This window comes from Mus musculus, chromosome 11 (assembly GCF_000001635.26).
Source record: "Mus musculus strain C57BL/6J chromosome 11, GRCm38.p6 C57BL/6J".
Lineage (NCBI taxonomy): Eukaryota > Metazoa > Chordata > Mammalia > Rodentia > Muridae > Mus > Mus musculus.
The window spans coordinates 110,456,621-110,481,543 of record NC_000077.6 but is presented as its reverse complement, the minus strand read 5'-3'; the positions used below and the strand labels follow the sequence as shown (position 1 = coordinate 110,481,543).

At 44.4% G+C, this 24,923-nt stretch overlaps 1 protein-coding gene and 1 long non-coding RNA gene across 10 annotated transcripts in view; one reads left to right on the top strand and one right to left on the bottom strand.

The window, feature by feature from the left end:
- Positions 1-24,923, bottom strand: part of Map2k6 (mitogen-activated protein kinase kinase 6) — a 126,421-nt gene that overhangs the window by 43,979 nt on the left and 57,519 nt on the right. The window contains exon 1 of one of the 8 annotated variants that reach the window (XM_011249035.3): positions 4,108-4,162. The exons of 5 other annotated variants lie outside the window; for them this stretch is intronic. The gene's annotated coding sequence lies outside the window, so the exon portion shown is untranslated. Of the gene's footprint in view, positions 1-2,108; positions 2,205-2,728; positions 3,030-4,107; positions 4,163-24,923 lie in introns of those variants that run through there. 2 more of the 8 variants (NM_001356347.1, NM_001356346.1) reach the window with 2 other exon arrangements.
- Gm39446 lies at positions 4,771-8,425 on the top strand. 2 transcript variants are annotated; one of them, XR_880292.2, is made up of 3 exons: positions 4,771-4,837; positions 6,616-6,696; positions 8,193-8,425. It is a non-coding gene; the product is annotated as a predicted gene, 39446 (long non-coding RNA). The 2 variants fall into 2 exon arrangements; XR_880291.3 differs by lacking the exon at positions 8,193-8,425 and adding an exon at positions 7,338-7,661.

The following is a 24,923-nucleotide window of genomic DNA, read 5'->3' as shown; positions in this document are numbered from 1 at the left end:
AGTCAAAAAGACCAGACTAGGAAATGTCAGCTTAGGAACCATGTGGGGGAAATCAGTCATGTTAAGGACCTGGGAGTCTCTTCCTAGATGTAGATAGCAGGTATCTGAGTTTGGCAGAAGTCGAAACAAAGATGGAATCTTTCCTCCTCTCCCCTTTGTATTCCAAGTGGATGCATCAGTGCTGATACAAGCCCTGGATGAGATCCTAGTAAACCTTAAGGCATAACATAACTTAAGAAATGCATGGTTTCTGCATGCAAATGAACTCCGTGGCATCTTCAGCATCACAGAACGGGCACTGACATCACAGCATGTGTGCTGAGGTCTCTGGACACCCGGCATGGAGCTCTTCCCACTATTCTATCAGGGCAAATGTATAGAAGCGGTCAGAGGAGTGAGATGCAGGAACACGGAATTGTGAGTTTAAAAATCACCAGGTTATTTCTCTGACCAAATGACCTACAGACCGTCCTTTTTCAGAAGATTCCTTTTTTAATTTTACCGGTGTGAGTGCTTTGCCTGCGTGTATGTCTGGGTGCCACATGCATGCCATGTCTGAGGAGGCCAGAAGGCATTCATTGTATTCCCCCTGGAATTGGAGCTACAGACTTTTGGAAGCCACCTCCTGGATGTTCAGAATAGAACACAGGTCCTCTAGAAGAGCAGAGAGTGCTTTTAACCAAGAACTGGCTTTTAACTCTCAGGCTCCAGGGTTGTAAAATCCAGAATAACATCAATATTTACTTCTCTAAACTAAATGTAAGAATCAAACCAGACAGGACATGTGAAAAATATTGAGCCAAAGAACCCTTCCAGTATGATCATATAGAGAAGCAATCTATGTGTCTTATTTAAAAAAAAAAAAAGTAAGAAATCCATGACTAAGACGGGTTATGTTATTAGAACCCTAAGACCGAGTATAATTGAGCTTTTTCTAAGTATTCTTTCAAAAATTCAGTACCTAGATCAACTCAGCAGGCAGTATAGAGGCAATGGTAGTCAGTAATCAGCACAAAAAAAGCCTTTGGGGAGCATCTTTTAGTAAACGGCTTTTCTCAACTATCTCTTCATTTCTTTCAAGCGATCTAGAAGAATCAGTCAGTGTACATCATTTCTCCCTCCCCCTGAATCTCAGAGGCCACTCAGCACATATTTATCAAGGTAATCAGCCCTATACAATGTGGGCTGACAAAGTATAGAACTTTTCACTGTACTGCTGGGTGGCTATGTCTGACGCTGAGATCCCAGATACACGGATGGCTTAACTCTGAGGAGCCCCATCCAAGAGTCTCGGCCACAAGACAAGGAGATGCAAATGGAGAGGAGTCACTCCAGGGAGGAACCAGATGCCCTCCTTCAAATCGGGACAAATGGCTAGCGACACAAGCAAAGAGGTAATCAGAAAAGCACAGCAAATATCACAGCAAATACCACCACCTTAGGGTCCTCCCAAATGAAACAAAAGTAAATATAGCCTGCCTGGAGTAAGGGCTCCCAGTGGTCATTGGAGGAAATCTTAGACAGAAGTTATTCGTCCTCACTGCTAACTTGGGTCCTACATGTCAGGTGTGAGGAACGATCAGTTTAAATTTAGAGGAAAATCACCATTTAAAAAGTTTAATACACCAGGAGGGATGCTTAAGCAGCAACCAGTTATGACACCATAAGGCAATAAATTATCAACACATCCATTCAAAGACAGAAAGACCGGGAGGAAGGAAGTGAGCAATGAAGGAAGAGAAGGGGGTGGGGAGAGATCTTTGGGGACAGAAACCCAAAACAGAGCAGATGACCAAAACAATAACACAGCCTGCCTGTGGTTCTCCCCCAACTTCCCAAGTACACCCAGCACCTCACACCACTCTGCCCCGGAATTTGCAGCCTCTAGTCTCCTCTGACATCCCACTCTCTATAAGTTAGACATTTTCACAGTGTTCAAAGTTTTCACGAGTATAAATTTTCAAACCATTCAACCCCTGACAGCAACCAGAACAAACCTCAGGAGACAGAGCAGCCGAACATCACTTAGAAAAGTGTCCTCTTTTCTTAAAGATGTAAACCAAGGCACTTGAAAACCACACACATCTCTACCACCTTCCAGAACTTACTTGACCATCTCCAGAAGCTTCGTTGGCTTCCAGGAGGCCTGCAAAGCTGCAAACTGCAAAGCTGGCAGAAGGAATCCCAGCAGAAGCCATCCTTTGCTAAGCTCCAAAGCCGGCACGCTTCAGCTGGAGGCAAAAAAAAAAAAAAAAAAGCAGGCTCCGCCTCCTGCTCTTGTGCGGTAGCAAAACTCCACAGAGTTCATTGTTCCAGGGCAGTGGAAGCCACTCAGGGAGGCAGAAGGTTAGCATGCCCATTCAGACACCCAGGGGTGGCATTGATCATTAACCAGCCCAGCAGTTATAAATGGGAGCCCAGTGCTTTTGATAAATAGCTCTTTCATTTCCTAACAGAAAGAAAAACAATAGGTGGTCGCTTTCCAGCTGTGTTTATTTCAGGGCAATCTGTTCCCTCAAGGAGGCTGCCAACACCTCGTGCTCACATTTAACACTGGAGCTGGAGGGGGAGGGGGGGGGGGACGGGGGGGGGGGCGGGGGGGGCGGGGCGGGGGGGGGAACACGAAGGAGAGAGATGAATAGCAAAGTTAAGTGTCCAAGAACGTTAATCGACCTTTCCTTTGATAATCCAAGCCAGAACTTGTTTAAAGTCAGAAAATGGGCTTTACCTTAAGTGAGAAGAGAATACAGGGATTCTCAGAGGGAATCTTGTCTGTTTCTTGTGTGCCCTTTCCTTGGTACAGACTGGAAAAGGGGAGCCAGCCTGACTGCACACACACACACACACACACACACACACACACACACACACACACACGACACACACCACACACCACTCACACACACCACACATACACACACAGTGTTTCATCAGCATGCGCACGCAAATGTGTGTTTATGCGTATGTACGTGTGCGTGCATGTTTGGGGGGGGGGGAGTGTCTCGGAGAACAGTACCCTCCCAGCACACACCTTGGCTACATTCATCTTTAAACCAAAGCCAGGTCATGCGGATTCAGAGGCAAAATAGTACTGGGATGAGAAAGAAATTTTTAGAAAGAAAAAAAAAATTACTAGGCCACATAGAAGCATCCTAGCATCGAGTGTACATAAAATGATGGGGTACAAATGAGGTCCCCGCCCAGTGCCCGCTCGGTGGGGGTAAGCACAAAGGCCTTTTCTGATGTGTCTCATTACATAAAATACAGGGCTATGCTCTGGTGCCAACCCAAACAGCATGCAGCCCCACGCGGCTGGCAGAAGGTGCCACCAAGAGATAATCGGGTGTCTCAGAATTTGTCAGTGCCACTGAAGGCTGGCAAGCATGACTCTGGGGGTCTGCGACTACTGTCATGGCTTCCCAAGAGGAAGAACTGCAGGTCACCGGTGCCAAGTTTACTTTTTCTATCGTGTTTCCTGGTGTGAATGGGACTTCTAGCCAAGTTCCTGGGGACCTGGAGCCCTTGGCTGCCCTCTCCCAACAACTTGCATCTGGCCTCCTGTTCCAAGTGTATCTGGCAACAAAGCTCACAGAAAAGTGTCATTAGGTGCCATTAAACTACAAGGATCATATGCAAATCGGCTAACGGAGCCCAGAGGAGGCAGGGGGTGCAGAGGTAAAGCTGCCTTTACACAAGCCACTAGGAAGAGGACAAGGAGCCCCAACCAACACAACTCCACAAACCACATGCTGTTGCACATCACTAAGTCTCGGCACGGAGGGCAAAATCTCAGGTGGGTGGGAGATTACACAAAGTTTAGAGAAGAAAAATTGGAAAGCTCGTTTGAAAACTTAGAATCATGTTAATTAAGAAGGCAGAATGAATCTCTTAGCAGCTCACCTGTCCCTACATGGTCCCCTCTACAGGGAGAGCTCCAGGTGCTAGCAGATTCAACCTTCTGAATTCAGCACATCCATGGAAACCCCACAGAACCTCCCAAGCCCTTCCCCAGTTCTGTGAAATAGGTCTCGCAACTACCATTCATTCGCTGTCCTCAACGTATTACCTCCGTGCTTTTAAGTTCACGTTTGCCTATTACTGACTTACTGTCTGTCTGTCTTCCCCTCAAGAGCGTAAGTTCCACAGCAGCAGCAAAAATTCTGTCCAGTGCCCTTCATCATAAATATCTGTTTACTGAATGGTCATTATCCTTTTTGTGGCTGTTTGAACAGAGCAAACCACAGAGAGGCATGGGAGGGGGAAGAAAGAAGGAAGGGAGGGAGGTAGGGAGGGAAGTGGGAGGGAGGGGAGAGAGGTAAGAGAAAGGGAAGAAAGAAAAGGAGGAGAGAGAGAGAAGATAGAAAAGGAGGAAGGAGGGAAGGAAGGGAGGGGGAGGAAGGAAAGAAAGGAGGTAAGAAAAGGAAGGAGAGAAGAAGGGAGGAAAAGAGGAGTGAAGGAAGATGAAAATGATAAGGGAGAGGCAGAGGAGGGGGAAGGGAAGGGTCCTTTGAGCACCCAGTCTCCACAGGCACTGACAGAGTTCTTTAAATACACTGTGTCAGTTGAGTCTGTGAGTGGCGTGGTGTGGCTGTCTATCAGCTCCAGTTTGTTTCCTGGAACTTTCTTTAGGATCACACTGCAACTGAGTAGCAGAACTGGTGTCTTGGTTTATTTTCCTGTTGCTGTGATAGCAGAGCTGAACACCAGCAAATTAAGAGAAAGGCCTTGTATCAGCTCACAGTTCAAAGTACAATCCACAGTAATGGGGAAGTCCGGACAGCAGGAGCTTGAAGCAGCTGGCCACATTGTAGCAGTTAGAAGAGAGCCACAAAGACATGTAAGCTATTGCTTGCTCACTGTCTCTGTTTTATGCAATACAGGTTCTCTTGCCCAGTTGATAGCCTGATCCACAATTGGAATGGTTCTTCCTACAGCCATATAATGGAATCAAGATAGTCCCTTAATAGAATACCCAGGGTCCATTTCCCAGGAGACTCTGAATCATGCTATGTTGACAGTTACCACAATCCATCACAACTAGGATTTGAAATATGGTCTCTTTTTTCCCCTCCATTAATTTATTTATTTATTCACTTTACATCCGGATAGATAACAGCCCTCCTCTCCTCCTAGTCCCCGCCTCACGTAGCCCCTCCCTCACCCTCCCCTCCCCTTCTACAATCTTAAAGATGAGTCCTCTTCATTTGGCTTTTTCTTTTCTTTTCATATTTCCCTCCCTCCTTTCCATATCTATACTTTAAAAAAATTTTTTTTTTAAAAATATAACGTTAGCAGAATGTGTTCTCATAGGCACCTTGTGACTTCCAACGACATCCTCGGAGCTCCTTCCCTTGTGTGACTTGTGCTAAAATTACATTTCTCAACAGCTCATACAACGTGAACCCCAGTCAGTGTGCCCACCAACAATGGGAGCAAGTCCAAATCTATAGACTCAGGATTTCTAAGAGTGTGACCTCAAAACTAACTCTCTCTCTCTCTCTCTCTCTCTCACACACACACACACACACACACACACACACACACAAACACACACAGTTTCTATTTCTCTCACACACATTCACATATTCTCTATCTTTCTCTGTCATACACACAAAAACACACATTTTAAGCTCCACAGTAACTTAGATTCCAGCCAGGGTCGAGAACCACTTGCCCAGCATAGAGTAAGTCTAGATAAAGTATTTCAATCTCACCATTTCTCACCTAATAAATGCTAAAACCCCTGTCCTCCTAGGCACCTGATACTTCCCCTACAACCAAGTAAGTTGTAAGAGTTGAAAAATTAAATTCCTGGAGGCTGGAGAGATGATTCAGGTGGTTAAGAGCACACATGGCTCTTCTAGAAGACCAAGGTTCGTAGCCAGGCAGTGGTGGTGTGCACCTTTAGGGCCAGCACCAAGGAGGCAGAAGCAGGAGAATCTCTGAGTTTGAGGCCAGGCTGGTCAACAGTGTGAGTCAGAAAAGCCAGGCCTACACAGAGAAATCCTGTCGGGGAAGAGGGAGAGAGGGAGAGAGGGAGGGAGGGAGGGAGAGATTAAAAGAAACCTAGAGAATCCAGTTCCTAGCACCCATATCAGCCAGCTCATAGCTGCCTATAACTCCTTCTCCAGAACAGATAATACCCTCTTCTGGACTCCTTGGGCACTGCCCTCTTATGCACGTACCTACCCAAAGGCACGCTAATTACAATCAAAAATAATAAAATAAATCTTTTTTAAACAACTAAATTCAAAGTTAAGTTCCTCACTGTGCTAACTGAGTCGCTGAACTGAAACTGGCAATAATTCACTAAAGTAGACATAACAAGGTGTAAAATTCATTACTATACAAATTCTGCTTTGCAGGAGTCAGCAGATTGGAAATTCCAATATTACAATAGCTGTGAACTTACGTTGCACTCTGAAGGAGAGAGCAGGGAAGTCAGACACAGAGAAAAAAAAAATGCCTCACAGAGAAAGTGGAGCTATGGGTAGGTAGCCTTTAATAACTGACTTAGGGGTACATGAGAGCTCACTGTTGTGATGGTGAATCTCAGCTGTCCTCTTGGCTGGATTTCTAATCAACTAAAAGAAGCATCCCTTATCAATTCCTTAGCTGACACCAGAACCCAGCTTCTTGGGTGAAACGAAGGACCAAAGTTCTCCAGGAGTCCTCCAGACCATCACTGCAATCCAGGTACTACAGAGGCGCTTGCCCCAATGGACAGAGCGGCTACCCGATTCTCATCCTCTCATGCATCATCCAGCTAGACTACCTAGCCCATATCCTGTAAACCAATCTAATCTAGAACCCCTGTAAGGTATATTTATTCTGTGAGTTCTTCTCCTCTAGAGAACCCTGACTGATAAGCATCTTCACCACCCCCCACCATCGCTGGGATAATCTTGTGCACTGTATAAAGGTTGTCTTTGCTTTATTCACATGATTTCTGTACCAGCAGAGTGTGTTAAGTACTGTCCCGACTTTGGTATTGCTATTCTAGTTGCTCAACACCTGCTCCATACTTTGTAAACATTCTTCCCCGTCAGCTTCTGGTTGGTTTAATAAAGATCTGATGGCCTATAGCAGGAGAGAAGGGGAAAGGTGGGACATCCAGGCAGAGATAGGAACTCTGGGAAAGAGCAGGCATCGGGAGATTCACCAGCCAGAACTGGAGGAAGTCGGATGTACCGGGAAGAAAGAGAGGTAACTGGCCATGTGTGGAATGTGGATTAGTATAAGCGAGTTATTAATCTACACAAGCTAGTTGAGAGCAAGCCTAAACTATAAAGCCTAAGCAGTCATAAATAAATATAAGTCTCTGTGTCGTTATTCAGAAGCTGGGTGTCAAGACAGACCATCGATCATCATCACTACTACCACCACAATCTCCATTACTACCATAGCACCATTATTACTCTTACCATCATCATCAACACCATCACTATCATCATCACCACCAGCAGCAGCAGCATCCTCAAACATCATCACCATCACCATATTGTGTCCCATAAACAAGCATGCAATTAATACCATGAGTTTCAACTCAGAAGTACTAAATGGAAAAATACTGGAGGAGCATCAGACACATGGTGGGCAAAAGAAGCTCAACGGTGTGCTACAGGGAAATGGAAAGAACTGACAGTAGAGAACGATGAACAAAGCAGACAAGGAAACAAGAAAACGGAGGGGAAAGAAGGTAGCCAGGTAGACAGGGAATCATGGTCCCGTCAGAGAGTACGTCGATATGTGAGCGCCCAGAATGCTGCTCTTACAGTTCCCTGCGCTGGGGCACTTTTTTTTAAAGACTTGGTGCGTTTAAAGTATTTTCTGTCTTGTTAGCATTTTGGCGCTGACCACATGCTCTCTCGAAACAGCCCAAATATAAATCCCGGCAAGGCTCTCTCTACTTGCGGTCTAGAGTCAGTGCGAAGGGAGGAGGCTGGCAGGAGCCATGTGGGGAACCCCCATTGCATGGCTACATCTTCCTTATTTAGGGGCTACTCCGTTCACGAGCCATTATCAAAAGAAAGTGTTGAAAAACAGCGCTCTGAAAGGAAAATACGGAAACAGATTGGGAGGAAATTTAGGGATGTGGTTATCTTTTCAAAATGCACCCTGAATTTTGAAAGAGTTTTAGACAGGTTCATTTTTATGTTGTTTGTTTTGTTTTGTTTTGTTTTGTTTTTTAGATATAAACCCTGAAATGCTTACAATGGTGCGCTTCAAAGAATTGCTTCAAAATAATGTGGACGACCGGAGAGACAGGCAAACTGGAGATAAAAGTGAAAAAGGAGTGGCCATGAGCTGGTAACTGTTGAAGCTTGGTGATGAAGGCTCATTAGAGTATGTTACTTTTAAGTGTGTCTGAAGTGTATCAAAATGTTTATAACAATGAAATTGCGTGGCTCATTAGAGTACCTTACTTTTGAGTGTCTCTGAAATGTATCAAAATGTAAATAACAATGAAATTGCCCTCCCCTGTGTGGTCTCCATGCCCTAAGGCAGGAGCAGGCTTTCCTCTTCCTCCATGAGTAGGTCAGTACCTCAATGCCCAGAGCACTTAGCCTGTGCTGGGGCAAAGCAGGGGGGGGGGGGATTTATTAAATAAATTGGATAAATGGGCAGGAAAACCATAAGATGACATCCAGCCCTTTCTGTGGGTCTATGGTACAGTCTGTAATATCTCATGCTCCCTGACAAGACGGTAAAGAAATAGTAGTAAGAAAATTTGGCAGTACCTTTCAATCCTAACTCACACTCTCCAGCTAAAACAAACAAACAAACAAACAAACAAACAAACAAACGCAAACTAATCCTTTGCCCTGTCATGATCTGCATAGGGAGACCAGGCATTGGTAAGAGTCTGGTTTTCAAAATGCATCCTGGTAACAGACCACAACAGTTTATCTTTTATTCAGCTATGGATTTCCCTGGCTTCCTGCTTCACTTAATGGTGGCATGTTTTCTTAGGGCTCCAAGATGCCCAACTTCACAGGAAGGACTCCTGGAAAGCCACAGATCTGAACTATGAGATTCTCTGGAAAGAGAAAGCCAATCTAATCTATAAAAGCAAATTAGTTATTTTCGACGTGGTTCGCTTTGTACTAGTAAACTAATATTTCAATAGCATTTCAGAGTCTCATGTAGGCCTTAATGGGAACATTACTCAGTCCTATAGAAAAACAGAAGCCTTCAGTCTGTACTCCTGAATGAGTCATGATCACTGTAATGAACAAATATCACTTCAGGCAACGTCATAGCTCAGTGTGTCAGAAGAAGTCACGTCCTCTAGTCTTGGGCAATAAGTCTAGAAACTGTTTTGGGTAGTCACCTTCAGACATGTAAACCAGTTCATCTCCAAGACTGAACACAAGCAAAAAAGCACACTGTAAGAACAGTCCTCTACTCTCTATATGATCACAGGGACAAGTGAAAGATATAGATAGGTTCATATATGCTCCCCTAGTGTCTCATACGTAGTGCTACCTAAAGATTATCCCCAATATGGTTACAGTGTCTAGTCAAAAATCTAAGGGCTAGAGAGATGGTTTATTCCTAAAGAGCTCTCCATGTTTGGTTCCCAGCAGCCACATGGTGACTCAGAACCATCTGTAACTCCAGTTCCAAGGGTTATAACATGCCCACCTCTAGCCTTCAAGGGCACTGCATTCACAATGCACAGGCATACACTGACACAAAATAATGATGTATACAAATTTTATTTTTTCAATTTTAAATATATATGCACATACAAAAGCATATGTATATTTTTAAACATATATATGCACATACAAATATATGTACAATATATATATATGCAGATGGTTTATTTAATTATTCCTGGATATAATAGTCTTATAAGATCTCCTTTACATTGTGAGTTTTTTGTCTTTTGTTTTGTTTTGTTTTTTTATCTTCGGTGTATGAGAGTTTTGCCTGAATGCCTGGTTCCTGCAGAGGTCAGAAGAGGGCATCAGCACCCCTAGAACTAGACTTACAGATATTTGTGAGCCACTATGTGTGGTCTGAGAACTGAATCCAGGTCCTCCAAATGAGCAGTTAGTGCTCTTAGCCAGTGAGACATCTCTTAACACTACACTGCACATTTTTAATGTATTGACTATCACTGACGTTACTAATGGGAAACTAGACATTCTTACTATTAGAGAGCAGGATGAAGGTTTGAGGGAGGTACTCCAGATTTATGTTGGGGGGGGGGGCAATGATTTTTAAATCTTCAAAAAAGTTGTTATATGCAGTAAATTGGAATACAGCTTAATAAGACCCTGTTTTTAAAAGGGGTGGGCTTAGGAGGGGCCAATAGAAAAGGACTCATTAGCTCTGAGAACTTGAGAGCTTCATCCTTACAGTGGGACTAGCAGCACCCACTACAGCAGATTGAAGGCAGCTAAGCAACATTTGTACTGACACTGGATACACAGAAGCTGGAAAATTAAAAGCTGAATTACCAAGCAAGCTACACTGCTGTTCTGTGGTTGGTACTGTGTTGTGAACAAATGGCTGTTCATGAGAAAACGTGGTTAAACACGTTTGAATTTCTTAGGAATTTATTATATGTAACATGATGTCTTCAGTAGTCCCCATGACTTATTTAAGGATCACAGCAACTCCATGAGGGGTTATTTCTACTATTTCAAGGACTCGGTCCAGGTACATAGAGCTTCTACACATACAGAAAATTGGCTTTCCCATATAACACAATTGCATTTAGTGTTTCATCTGAAATTGTTCTTCATCACGTGGCTACTTGTGGGAGGCTTGTGGCTGAGCTGTGTCTGTGCTATATATAAACCCCAGGATCCACAGAAAACTGTTGTGGAGAAGGACACGGTTCGGATTTTCTGCTTCTCTCACATGGCTTCTCCAGATACTACGTGCAGGTCATAAAGATGTTTGCCAGGAGCTGGAGGACACGACCAAGGTCTGCCAAAAGGCTCTAGACTCAGTACAAAAAATTAAGCCATCTACTCCCATGGGCTATGCTCAAGATATTTTAACCTTTCTGGACTTTAGTATGTCCCATCCCATCCTCCCTCAGCCCCAAGGCAAGGATGGAAAACATTTGGTCAATCAACCAGGTAACTGGCTCAAAAATTGATGCTCTGGTATTTCAGAGGAGTACTTTATCAACTTCACAGATAAGGTCACAAGGATGACTGCACTTGAGCAGCCAGCCCTATGGCATTTCTACTGGACTCCGCACCCTCTCCCTGAGGGTGTTCTGATGATGTTGGTAAGCCTGCCGGTCTGTCCAACATAAATTACTTTAGCAGGAAAGTAGGTGAATATTTGAAAGCCGGGTCTGTGATTGGTGATTGCAAGTTGCTGAGTCTTGGGGATGTTTCTGTGTCCTGTGTATCCTGTGAGCTCAGAGTCCCAAGGGGCTCTGGTCTCTTAATGGATGTGATGATTGCCTTATCCTGCAGCAATCTCCATCTACCTGGACCTTCTGGGTTCCTGTTCATGGAGTCAATTGTCCCAGAACAGACTAAACACCCAGGGTCACTATCACTATCACATCTGGCTTTATGGTGGACACTCAGAATAAAATAAACAGACTAAACAAAAGGGATTTCAGTGACCCTGCCACCCTCTTGGTGCATTTGTAAGCAGGAAGATTGCCTAATTCTCCCTAAGAAGATTCCCCATTCCTAAAAACAAACAAACAAAAATAAAAACACCCTTTCACCAATTAATGTTCTCACTGTTCCCAGCACCCACCATGGTTTGGGGGCTCCAGGTTAGTGCCCCAGAAAACAACTGAAAAATGACTTTTTCAGGGTGGTTCCTTCATCCCTCATCTATACGTCAACTGAGAACAGATGAGACACATTCTCGATTTAAGTTCAACACGAGGCTCTTTGTGAGTACCTTCACTGAGGCTTCATTGAAGGGGAAAATCTGCAGACCTGGCGAAACCACAAATTACATACAAGAAATCAGAGAACATAGTGGTGAAGAAAAAACATAAAGATATAAAGAGAGTCTAGATGCTTGATCTTTTTTGTACGTGTGTTACTTTATAGTTTTATATATATTACTGTATATATATAATTGTATAAATATACATATATAAATATAATATAGAATATTAGAAACATTTATATTTAATGGAAGCATCATATATATGATATATCATGAATATATATGTGTGCTTGTATACATATATGCATTTATATATATATAAATCCATCATCCACAGATGATGGATAGTGAAAATGTGGTAAATATACACAGAAGAGTATTACTCAATCCTAAAGAATGAAGTGACGTCATTTTCAGGAAAATGGACAGACCTGGAGATAATGTTACATGGAACAGACCAGACTCAGACAAACACCATGTTTCCTGTCCTGTGCATAATCTAAAATTAAAATGACGTGAAGTAGAAGGAGACTATCAGTTGGGGGGGGGGGGGGAATAAAGGAAGATGGGTATAGTCAAAGCATATTATATATATGAGTGAAATGTTATAATAAAACTTACTATTAAGTGAAATTAAAAATAGGATATATAAATGAAGTTTTAAAAATCAGAAATTAAAAAAAAAAAAATTGGCTGAGTCAGGAGTATCTCCCAGTCAGTAAAGAGCTTGGGAAACAAACAAATTCAGTTCCTGCACCTGCATAAAAGCCAGGTACAGATACAGTGCAGCAAGCATCTGTAAGATGCAGATACAGTGCAGCAAGCATCTGTAAGATGCAGATACAGTGCAGCAAGCATCTGTAAGATGCAGATACAGTGTAGCAAGCATCTGTAAGATGCAGATACAGTGCAGCAAGCATCTGTAAGATGCAGATACAGTGCAGCAAGCATCTGTAAGATGCAGATACAGTGCAGCAAGCATCTGTAAGATGCAGATACAGTGCAGCAAGCATCTGTAAGATGCAGATACAGTGTAACAAGCATCTGTAAGATGCAGATACAGTGCAGCAAGCATCTGTAAGATGCAGATACAGTGCAGCAAGCATCTGTAAGATGCAGATACAGCAGCAAGCATCTGTAAGATGCAGATACAGTGCAGCAAGCATCTGTAAGATGCAGATACAGTGCAGCAAGCATCTGTAAGATGCAGATACAGTGCAGCAAGCATCTGTAAGATGCAGATACAGTGCAGCAAGCATCTGTAAGATGCAGATACAGTGCAGCAAGCATCTGTAAGATGCAGATACAGTGCAGCAAGCATCTGTAAGATGCAGATACAGCGCAGCAAGCATCTGTAAGATGCAGATACAGTGCAGCAAGCATCTGTAAGATGCAGATACAGCGCAGCAAGCATCTGTAAGATGCAGATACAGTGCAGCAAGCATCTGTAAGATGCAGATACAGTGTAACAAGCATCTGTAAGATGCAGATACAGTGCAGCAAGCATCTGTAAGATGCAGATACAGTGTAACAAGCATCTGTAAGATGCAGATACAGTGCAGCAAGCATCTGTAAGATGCAGATACAGTGCAGCAAGCATCTGTAAGATGCAGATACAGTGTAGCAAGCATCTGTAAGATGCAGATACAGTGCAGCAAGCATCTGTAAGATGCAGATACAGTGTAACAAGCATCTGTAAGATGCAGATACAGTGCAGCAAGCATCTGTAAGATGCAGATACAGTGCAGCAAGCATCTGTAAGATGCAGATACAGTGCAGCAAGCATCTGTAAGATGCAGATACAGTGCAGCAAGCATCTGTAAGATGCAGATACAGTGCAGCAAGCATCTGTAAGATGCAGATACAGTGCAGCAAGCATCTGTAAGATGCAGATACAGTGCAGCAAGCATCTGTAAGATGCAGATACAGTGCAGCAAGCATCTGTAAGATGCAGATACAGTGCAGCAAGCATCTGTAAGATGCAGATACAGTGCAGCAAGCATCTGTAAGATGCAGATACAGTGCAGCAAGCATCTGTAAGATGCAGATACAGTGCAGCAAGCATCTGTAAGATGCAGATGCAGTGTAGCAAGCATCTGTAAGCATCAGGAAGCAGAGACAGGAGGATTTCTGGGGCTACCTGGCCATCTGGGATAGAAAAATGGGTGAGTTTCCCATTCATTGGGAGACTGCATTTCAAAAAGATAGAGGAATACACCTGATTTTGATTTCTGGCCTTCATGTACATCAGCACCTGCACACAATGTGAATGCATGCATACACACATACACATACACACACACACACACACACACACACACACACACACACACACATATGACGTGGTCATGTGCTAATGAACAGGGCATGAGCAAATGTTCAGCAGAAGGGTAGGCTCTGGGAAAGTAATTGCTTTACAAGAAGGAAAGGCATGATACTACAAAATGTCTGAAATGGGCAGATGGGCCAGCTAAAGAGTTTCATGTGACACGGTACCCAGTCCTCCTACGAGGAAGCAGGAGGTGCTACATGAGAGGCAGAGGAGAAAAGTCGAATGGGTGGCCATGCTGCTAGCACAGAGAGCAGCTGGGCCCTAAGACGTCCTCAGTTCTCCTACAAGCCTCCTCTGTGCCACGCCCAAGCCCCAGGATACCTGGAAATAAGTGACTCAGAAACCATTCCCGGCCCAAAGACTGTCCCAGAATCTCAAAGGTCATGGGACACATTTGAAGAACTCCTGTCTAAACTGTAAGCCCCTACACATGGAGGGACCCATGGCTCTGGTCTGCATATGTGGCAGAGGATGGCCTTGTTGGACGTCAGTGGGAGGAGAGGCCCTGGGGCCTGAGGGTGTTCAATGCCCCAGTGTAGGGGAATGCCAGGGAGGAAATATGGGAGTAGGTGGGTGGGTACGGGAGCACCCTCATAGAAGCAGGGAGAGAGGGGGATGGAATAGGGGGTTCCTGAAGAGGAGACCTGGAAAGGGGGAAACAATTGAAATGTAAATAAAGAAAATATTCAAAAAGAAAAAAGACCAAGAAAACAAAGGGATATAATGTTTGGTCAGTAAGGGAGATGAATGGAACGGAAAGGAATTAGGATGGCTCATAAAGATGAACGTGATCAATATCTGTATTACTGTCTCAAAGAAGTAATAAAAATAAAAAATAGTGGTCAAAACCAAAGATCAATTGTGTGTGTCTCTGTCTGTATGTGTGCCTGTGTGTGTGCCTGTGTGTGTGTGTGTGTGTAGATCATTTGCATGTTCACTAGTGTGCAGGTACATGTGTGTGCATGTGTGGAGAAGCAAGACACCAATCCCAGCCAGCCATTATTCCTCAGGCTCTATCCACCTGGCCTGGTGCTCACCAATCAGGCTAGATTAGCTGGCCCAGAAGCTCCAGGGATCACCTCTCTGCCTCCCCATCACTTGGATCAGAAGCACACTAGCATGTCATCTTTTTTATTAAACATGAGTCTTGGAATTCAAACTTAGACCATCACGCTTACAAGGCAAATACTCAAATGACAGAGCCATCTTTCCGGCCCAAAAAATGCACATTGTTTTTTAATTAACTTTTTTCTATAGCCTCCCAGTTCCAATTGTTTTGATCCTGTTTTGTTTTGTTTTGTTTTGTTTTTTCAACAAGCATTTCACTCATTGAGTGCTCAGGAAGTATAAGCTTTCGCACCTGCCCATTTCTATATCCCCAACTCTTCCTACGGCTTCTCATTGCAAGATCCAAAAGAAAGAAGAGCAAATTGGAATTTTACAAGCCAGGCATAGTAGCCACACTTTTAATCCTTTAAGGCTATGGATCTCTGTGATTTGGAGGCCAACCTGGTCTATGTAGCGAGACACAGGACAGCTAGAGCTACCAAAAAAAAAAAACAAAAAACCAAAAAACAAAAAAACCTATGTTTTCTCTATGTAAAGAAAAGCTATGTAGGGGTTAGAGAGAGAGAGAGAGAGAGAGAGAGAAACAGAAAAACAGAGAGAGACAGATAGTCAGAAGAGAGAGGAGGGGGAGGTGGGAAAGAAGGAGGGAGGAGAAGGGAGGAGAAGGGAAGGGGAAGGGAGGGGACGGAAGAGAAAAGAGAAGACCCAGCAACTCTGCTGAGCATTGCCAAGACAGCTTCCTTCTTCCCTGGCAAAAGTCAGTCTCCGAACATGCATACATTGTTTCGTCTTTGTTACCATGTTGGACCAGAGGCTTTGCTAAACAATAACAACAAACAAGCAAAAAACAAGAGGGGGGAGGAGGGGAGGGGAGGGGAGGGGAGGGGAGGGGAGGGGAGGGGAGGGGTGCGAGGGGAGGAGACAGAGACAGAGACAGAGACAGGAAGGAAGGAAGGAAGGAAGGAAGGAAGGAAGGAAGGAAGGAACGAATGAACGAACGAACGAACGAAGGAACGAAGGAACGAAGGAAGGAAGGAACTGAAGCCAATACCACCCCAGGGGTTGAGACTCTGAGAAGAGTCCCTGTTCTTCACATGTGCCAAGGGGCAAACAGGTAAGGTAAGAGAAGAGCCTTAGAGGCAGCCATGGATAGTAGGTGTCAGGCCCACGGGGCTTCACAAGCTGGAAATAAAAGCAAATGGACATGAAAGAGCTAAGGAGAGAGATGTATAATCCCAGAAGGACACTCACTCACTAAGTCCTTTAATAAAAAGCCCCCAGATAGCTAAACTATTATATATATATGTATATATATGACATATTATATATATAATATGATATATATTTTTAATATATTTTTAGCAGTGAGCGGGGTTGTGAAATATAAAATGACATATAGTGCTCTGATGCCTTACCCACAGATATCTCTCCTAAAACGTTTGGATTAATTTATAGAATGTTCAGGTGATGTTCCCAGAGGCTTCTGGGAGGACACATGGAGTAGCCAACTTCCCTCGTGGCCTAAATGGACTACAAGGGTGAATAAGCCCTTGAGATTGAAAGACTGAATTCCAGGTCTCTTCTCTGCAAAATGTGCCCACACTTCCCTGCAAACTGCCCCCACCCCGGGCCTATAATTTACACTCTCCTCATGCAGTCACGGGGTGGGGGAAGGGGAAGTTAGAGAGATGAAATCAGTGGTTAAGAACACTTGCTCCTAGTGGCCCCCAACCATCAATAATTCCACTTTCAGGGGTTTCCAGCTACTGGCGCTCTTTTGGAATGTTGTAGAATCTTGGGAAATGGGGACTATTTGGGTGAGGTAGCAACACACGGGTGGCATCTGGGATTTTAGACTAGCCCCACTACTGACTCAAGCTCTCTGCTGATTTGTCTATGCAGATCCAGAGTCCTAGTGCCAGACCTTCCCTACCAGGAACCTGTGAGCTAGAGCAAATCTTTCCCTTCCTTGAACAGTGAAAAATATAATACAGACACCACACACACACACACACACACACACACACACACACAAGGAATAACCAAGAGGCAGTTAGATGGAAGCCCTCTTCCCCAAACACACTTGTCTTGCTTTCATTTCGATTGCTATGATAAAATACCCTGACAACAAAGAACTCTGAGGAGACCGGGTGGTGCTGCTTCCCATTTCCGCGTCAAAGTCTATCACCATGGGGAAGCCACAGCAGGAGAAGCATGAGACAGCCGATCATATCGATCATATCGTGTTCACAGTTAGGGGCAGAGAGACATGAATGCATGCATGCTTAGAGCTCAGCCAGCTTTCTCGACTCTCACACGGCCCAGAGGGACACTACCAAGGACTGCTGCTGCCTCCTTTCAGTCAGTCTTCCTGGACCTATTAAGGCACTCAAGACAATCCCCCAAACACACTCATAGGCCCATCTCATCTAAAGCCTTCCCAAGGAATTCTACCTCAAGCTGGCCAGTAGCACCAACCAACCACGACACCTAACTTTAGTCTGGGCTGCATTCCTTTGGTCCAGGCTGCATCTACAACCTGTAATGTCCTGGAATATCTTAGTTTTTTTCCTCTGCAACACACATACACACACACACACACACACACACACACGCACACACGCACAGAGACAGACAGACAGGGAGGCAGAGACAGAGAGGCAGAGGTAGACTTACAGAGAGACAGAGAGAGACAGAGACAGAGACAGACACACAGACTGACAGACTGACTGACTGACTTCTAGCATTTTAGCATTATCATATTCTCACAAACTGCCCGCCATCCCTTATCTCCTCTGCTCTCCCTCCCTCTTACAAGACTACAGAGTTATCTGTGTATTCATTTGCTACTGTGCACAAGCTGGGGATTAGTCAGTACCCTTAATACATGGCCCAACGCAAGGCCTGTGCAGATACGCCCTGTGCTAACCTCTCGGTTGCATAATGAGTTGTTATTCCCACTGTGCAGATGAGACACTGAACTTTAGAATGAGCAAGTAAATAAGCTACAATATTCCAATGAGATCAGAAGGGAGCCAGGCGTGCCTGGGTCCTGACCCGCACTTCCCTCACTGGGCTATGTGAAGTGTAGCATGGGCCTGGATATAGTCTGGGCAGCTTTCCTGATGTCTATCTGTTTGCCTGCTCATTTAGAACCCCAGGGAGCCGTCCAGTCAAGTAGAGGTATTGATCAGCTTCCATAAGAGTGCGACTCAAGTCCTCACCTCTGGCTACAGCAAGTACCACCTCTGTCTCTAGATCCCTGTTCTACAAGGTCCCCGACCCCTGAAAACAACAGCAGGACCTGCTACATGCATGTCTTGACTGCTGACGTGTGCAGGGGCCCCTGCAATCAATGAAAAATAAGAGACAGGACCGATGAACAGTCCGGCTAGTCTTTGGGGGGGGGGATATTTGGGGGGCTGAGGTTTTTTATTTAGATTTTATTTATTTATTCTTTTTATATGAGTACACTGTAGCTGTCTTCAGACACACCAGAAGAGGGCATCAGATCCCATTACAGATGGTTGTGAGCCACCATGTGGTTGCTGGGAATTGAACTCAGGACCTCTGGAAGAGCAGTCAGTGCTTTTAACCCACTGAGCCATCTCTCTAGCTCCCTGTTAGTCTTCTGGACACACAGATCTATAAGATACATCAACAGGCTCCTGGATCTGATAAGAACAAAGTCTTGCCCCTAGCTGTGACCGCTGCACTGACTTTCCCTTCTTCTTTCAACCCATTATCCCTCCCACTTCTTGGAACACAATTGACATTTGGAGCTCTGGAGGGAGCGGATGACAGAACCGTGAACTGAGTAGCAGTCTGGGTGCTGGTGCGATATGCCTTGTTACTCAGGCCGTATGGATCAGCAGATTCCACGGTAATTGGTGGAAATACAAACAAACAAAAAGCTAGCCCACCGTGGATATCAGCCAACTTCCTTGCCTCAATTTCCCAGGGCTCTCACAACAAACCTACAATGGTGGGTTAGGGATAGAGGCTGGGCATACATATGGCGCTACGAAGCCCTCTTATCAATGATCAAGCAATAGCAGATAACCCAGACGCTTAGAACAAGAAGATTAGCTGGCTCTTGGGTGGAAAGTCGCTCACGGTGCTATCTCCATTCAGGAGAGGAGACAGCAATTCACGTGACTACAATTGACACCTATGTCGGATACAAGTGTACCTGGACTGCCTCGGCCCATGGTACCCCTTTAAGCACCACTCTGAGCACACTGGTACCTAATCCACTTCATGGTGCTTTATCTCCTTCAGACCAGGAGATTGACATACAAAGGCGGGTCATCAATGAGTGTGTGGCTGCCCCCACTGTAGATACTACTACTAGGAAGAAGACGACGAATGGAAACTACCATAAATCACAAAACACCTTGAATACACCTAACCTACCATACCTTACAGCTTACTAGTGCACTCTACGGCTAGAGTAGCGGCTGCTGATGCTCCCGATCATGAGGAAGTCATATAGTGAGGCTGGGGGCGTGGCTCCACTGGTAAAGTGCTTGTCACACAAGCATGAGGACCTGAAGGTCAGTCACCAGCACCCATATAAAAGAAAATCAGTCCTATTAATGTGTGCCTATAACCCAGCCCTGGCAAGGGGTGGGGGGAGCACCCTTGGCGCTGGATAGACATCTAGTCTAGCTGAAGCAATAAGCTCCAAGTTCAGTGAAAGAGCCTGTGCTCAAGTCATGGGGTGGAGAGCAATTGAGAAAGTCAATTGATGTTGACCTCCTACCCACTTCACACACACACACACACACACACACACACACACACACATACACACACACACACTTGTAGGTGCTCAGACACGGGAACAAGTACACATACATGTACATATATGCATACATACATACACACAGAGTATCAAGTATCAATGATGGCTGAGGGAAAGATGGAAATTGAAAACTCAAAGTACTATTTCTAGTGAATATCTATGGTTTTTCACACCATCCTTAGTTAAATCAAATCACTAGTCAAGCCATCGTGTGTCAAGGGCTATCTGTAATCTTATAGATGATGTCTGTCATTCCAAAGCATCCAACTGAATCAAAGAGTGAAGTACTCCAGTCGAGGCTCTGATCAAGAACTGGCTCAGGAGAATGGCAGCCTACCATTCCCACGTCCGTGACCCTACTCTGGCATTTTCCCACGAAAGCTAGATCCCTGCGACAGAAAAAAGGTGTCAAGATCTGGATGGCAGCTGTCCTCATTGTTTCTGGGGTGTCCTTTCTTCTTAGCCCTTTTATGAATCTGGGCTCAGGAACACATGACTACATAGGCATAGCATGATATTTCATCTCATTGGGTTAAATTTGTAATCATCTGGGAGATACACCTTTGGGGGTCTCTTCCAAGGTATCTCCAGAGAGATTTAAGAGAGACTCAGCTTGAATGTAGGCTGGGCTGGGTTCCCAGACTGAATGAAAAAGGGAAAACGGAGAAAGTTAAGCAGATCCCCTCTCTCTCTCTCTCTCTCTCTCTCTCTCTCTCTCTCTCTCCTTCCTGCTCCACTCAGTCATAAGGAAGTTCTGGCTAAGAGGCTGTTATCTATGCCTGCTGCCTGTCATCAAGTTACAAAGGGCCCTGTCACCAGAAATGCAGGCCAAAATAAAAACTACCTTCCTAGGGAGCTTCTTGTCAGGTCACAGCAGTGAGTAGAGTAACCATACACAAACATACACACCTATGAATAAACGTCCAGCTACCAGGAACACAAACATACAGACAACCATGCACACTTTAGAACCCAGGAGTTCACACTTAGAAGCAAAAGGGCACTAAATGAGATTGGGAGAAAAACTTGCATTTTCTGAAGTAAAGTCTGAGTTCCTGGAAAACCTCTTGTGCTCTATAAACTGAAGATAGAGGAATATGTTAAACTGGATGAGGGTGGCTCTAAACTCTCCCTGGGTCACGGTGTGCTCTGAGACAATGACGATCCTTCACACCACCCCAATTCACCTCACAGGGTGTTTGTGGGTTTGTGTTTTGATTTCTATTTAGCCTTCTCTCATTATCACGTCCACGATGCCACATACACTTCTTTTTAAGAATGAGGAACCCTTACTTCAACCGCCCTGAGAGGGCCACCCGCATACTCACATCTTAACCAGTCTATGAAGAAAAGGACATGGTCCATCCTTTGATGGCTAATTGATGCTCTTATCCCTCCCCATCAGCACCACTGCAGGGATTTCTAATGGAAAGGAGGGGAGTCCCGGAGCATCACCAACAGCGAAGCTCGCACTAGCTACTGAATTAACCCACAGTCCAGAGCGGACAGCACAACATAAAACTTCCGAACTTAGATGTTAAAAATTTCCCTCCGGCCTCCAGCATTGTCACTGTCTCGGAGCACACTGTGACCCAGGGAGAGTTTAGAGCCACCCTCCTTCCAATTTAACATAGCCTTCTATCTTCAGTTTATAGAGCACAAGAGATTTTCCAGGAACTCAAACCCTAATTCAGAAAATTCAAGTGTTCTCCCAATCGCATTTATTGTTCTTTTGCTTCTAAGACCTTGGCCCAAACACAAATATTTATCTCTGTTTGAGTCCTTGCGCTGGCTCCCAGACACTGACTTTCAAGCTTCTGAGGCCATTAAGGGGCACTAAATTCCCAATTAGACATGCTGCCTTCTCAGCTCTCATCCTTCCAAAGAGAAGGGGGTACTGAGTCAGAGACCCTGCAGGGGTAAAGGAAACAGCCACACCAGCTGCCAGGAAGAGGAAGCAAATCTGTGGCTTAGAAGCCAAAGAGTAAATATCAAGACGACCTGCCACTTCTGTGTGCTCCTGAGGTCTAGTCAACCAGACGATCAGCACCCTACTCAGTACAGAGTCTATAGTACTCTGTTCTGCTCCGATCTCCCTCATTTGCACTGTGATTTGTATGGGCTCGACATTATCCAAGATCATACACAACAGGAAAAATAATTTACAATGAACTAGCATACTGCATCCTATGACAAACTTCCATAACACACCACGCCATGTGTTCCTTGACCCTCGTCCTTCTAATGACACTCTGGCTTCTCATTCAGCAGTAGCCACTCTGGATACATTCAATCAACATTCACATGCGTGCTCTGAGTCAAGGCTTCAGGAGCACTCATTTGCATGCCTTAGATTTTTAAATCCGACTCAGAATCATCTATTTCAGTCTTGAGAATTAAGCTGCATTCAGAAAGCCTTTCTGCTATTCCACCATGGAGGAATTAGGGCCATCCCCCTCACACACCATTGGAACATCTGCCAGAGATGGAGAATTAGACAGATAAGTGACTCAGGGGGAGGGGAATACATCTTCTGAATGCCCTGACTCGGGGGTGACAGTGGATGGCGGCTGCTTACTGCCACGCCTGATGACCTGGGATCCATCCCGAGAAGCCAAGGGTTGGAATGGAGAAATGGAGAGAATTTACTCCCACAAGTTATCTTCTGAACTTTACACACATGCTGGGGCAAACAACACACACACACACACACACACACACATACACACACACTCACACATATACACAAAGGGGGTGTTACTTAATTAATATCTAGAGCCATGATCACATTCTGTATTTTAAAGCATCTTCAACTCTTTCCTGACCAATATTTATTTGTAAATATGTGCTCTATTATTCTCTAGTCCTCTTGGCTAAAAACCATTTCACGTCTAGGACTCCAGGTTTCCTACTGAAGAAAAGAAAGAATAATTATACCACTGATGCTTTTAAAAAATAAAATAAAATAGAATATTGCTTTTAAAAATAAATGTAGACTTCAGAAATGAGTTCAGAAAGTAAAAGAAATCATAACTCTTCAAGGAAAAATATTTACTTAAAATTTAGAAAATTGGGCTAGAGGATAGCTTAATGGTGGGAGTGTTTGCCCATCATGAGTAAGGCCCTAAGTTCAAATCCCAGAATCATCTCTAGGATGTTGGTGATGGTGATGGTGGTGGTGGTATTGATGGTGGTGGTAATAATAATAATTGATAAAAATTAAGAAAATCAAGAAAAACATAAGGAGAAAACTTAAAATTACCCAAATTTCACAACTCACGGAAAACTGCTGTGACAATTTTGGCATAGTAAAAAATTGTTTCACACACGAACTTGAAACCATGCTTGTTGACACAGATATAGAATGTTCTAGGACCACAACCATACACAATTGTCCAGACAGTGCTCTTAACCCTTAGCATTTTATCGTCACTCACTTCTCTACACATCCATTGTCTTTCTATAACGTTTCCCTACTTGCAATATAGTCCAAGATGCTACGAAAACCAGTTATGCAGAGACATATTTATGCGTGCTTGTTAAGTAATCTATTACATAGTTACATGTGCATGAGTGATGTGTGAATTGCATGCATTAGCAATGTGTGAAATGTGTCTGGCACCTTGAAGAAACAAGTTGAGGAGTGAGATAATGCTCTGCCATTGGCTTCACACAAGCTGAAGTCAACTGATTTCAATAACAGTCTGACTGAAACAGATAAAGACATTAAAACCCAGGCCGCTGCAGGCTGCTCCCCTCTAAAGCAAGTCAGCAAACAGAGAACCCCTCTAGACGGGAAGACCTGCTAGTCTCCAGAGAAACAGGCCGTGGTCGTTTTCAAGACATACAAAATCACGTAGCTAACTGTTTCGCTGTGCTCTGAGGGTTCTGCCTCGTGTGAAGCCCTGGTGACCCAAAAAATGAGACTACACTCTTTCAAGGACTTGCAGGGCTCTCCAAGTGATTCAGAAATCAGACTCAACAACTGACATTCTGAATGCTGGCATTCATCAAACACGGCGTGATGACCATGACATGACAAAGGCATAAAAGTCAGCAAAGGTTGGAATGACCGTTCTTATGCGCTAAATAGATTTCCTTCTTCTCCTATCCTACATATAAGCTTATTAATACATGCCAAGTCAATTAATTGGCCTGCTATGACGTTGTTATATTTCTAAAATTTTATTGAGCTCTTACTATGTATATGAGTGGTGCTAGGTAGAATAGAGACCAAAATGAAAGAGAGATGACCTCTGCTGTCGGGGCACACACATCTTACTGTAAATTGTAGCTATGAGCCAAGCAATTACACTAGGAACAAGATGTAAGTAAAGAACTCTGAGAGAAGCCAAGAAATATCCAGGTGAGGGCATCTCACGCCTGATTCCTAGAAGAGTCTGTGAGGGAGTAAGGGTGTGTGGTAGTTAATCTTTGTTTTTCAACGTGGTAGGATTTAGAATCACTCTGAAAACAGACCTCTGGGCTGTCTATAAGGAGCTCCGGAACTGGGTAACTGAGGTGGGGTAACTTATGCTCGGGGTGGTCAGGATTATCCCATGGGTCCTGGATTGAACAAAAATGATAAATGCAGGCTGCAGAGATGGTTCAGTTGTTGTTAAGAGCTGGCACTACTCTTGTGATAGACTGGAATTGGATTCCCAGCATCCAGGTGACTCCCAACCACCCATCTGTAACCCCAGCCCCAGGAGAGCCGATGCCCTCTCTGCCCTCCGCGAGCCCCTTCCTATACCTACACACACATACAAGTAATTTTGTTATTAATAAATCCTTTTTTTAAAGGGGACAAAGGGGGCTGGAGAGACG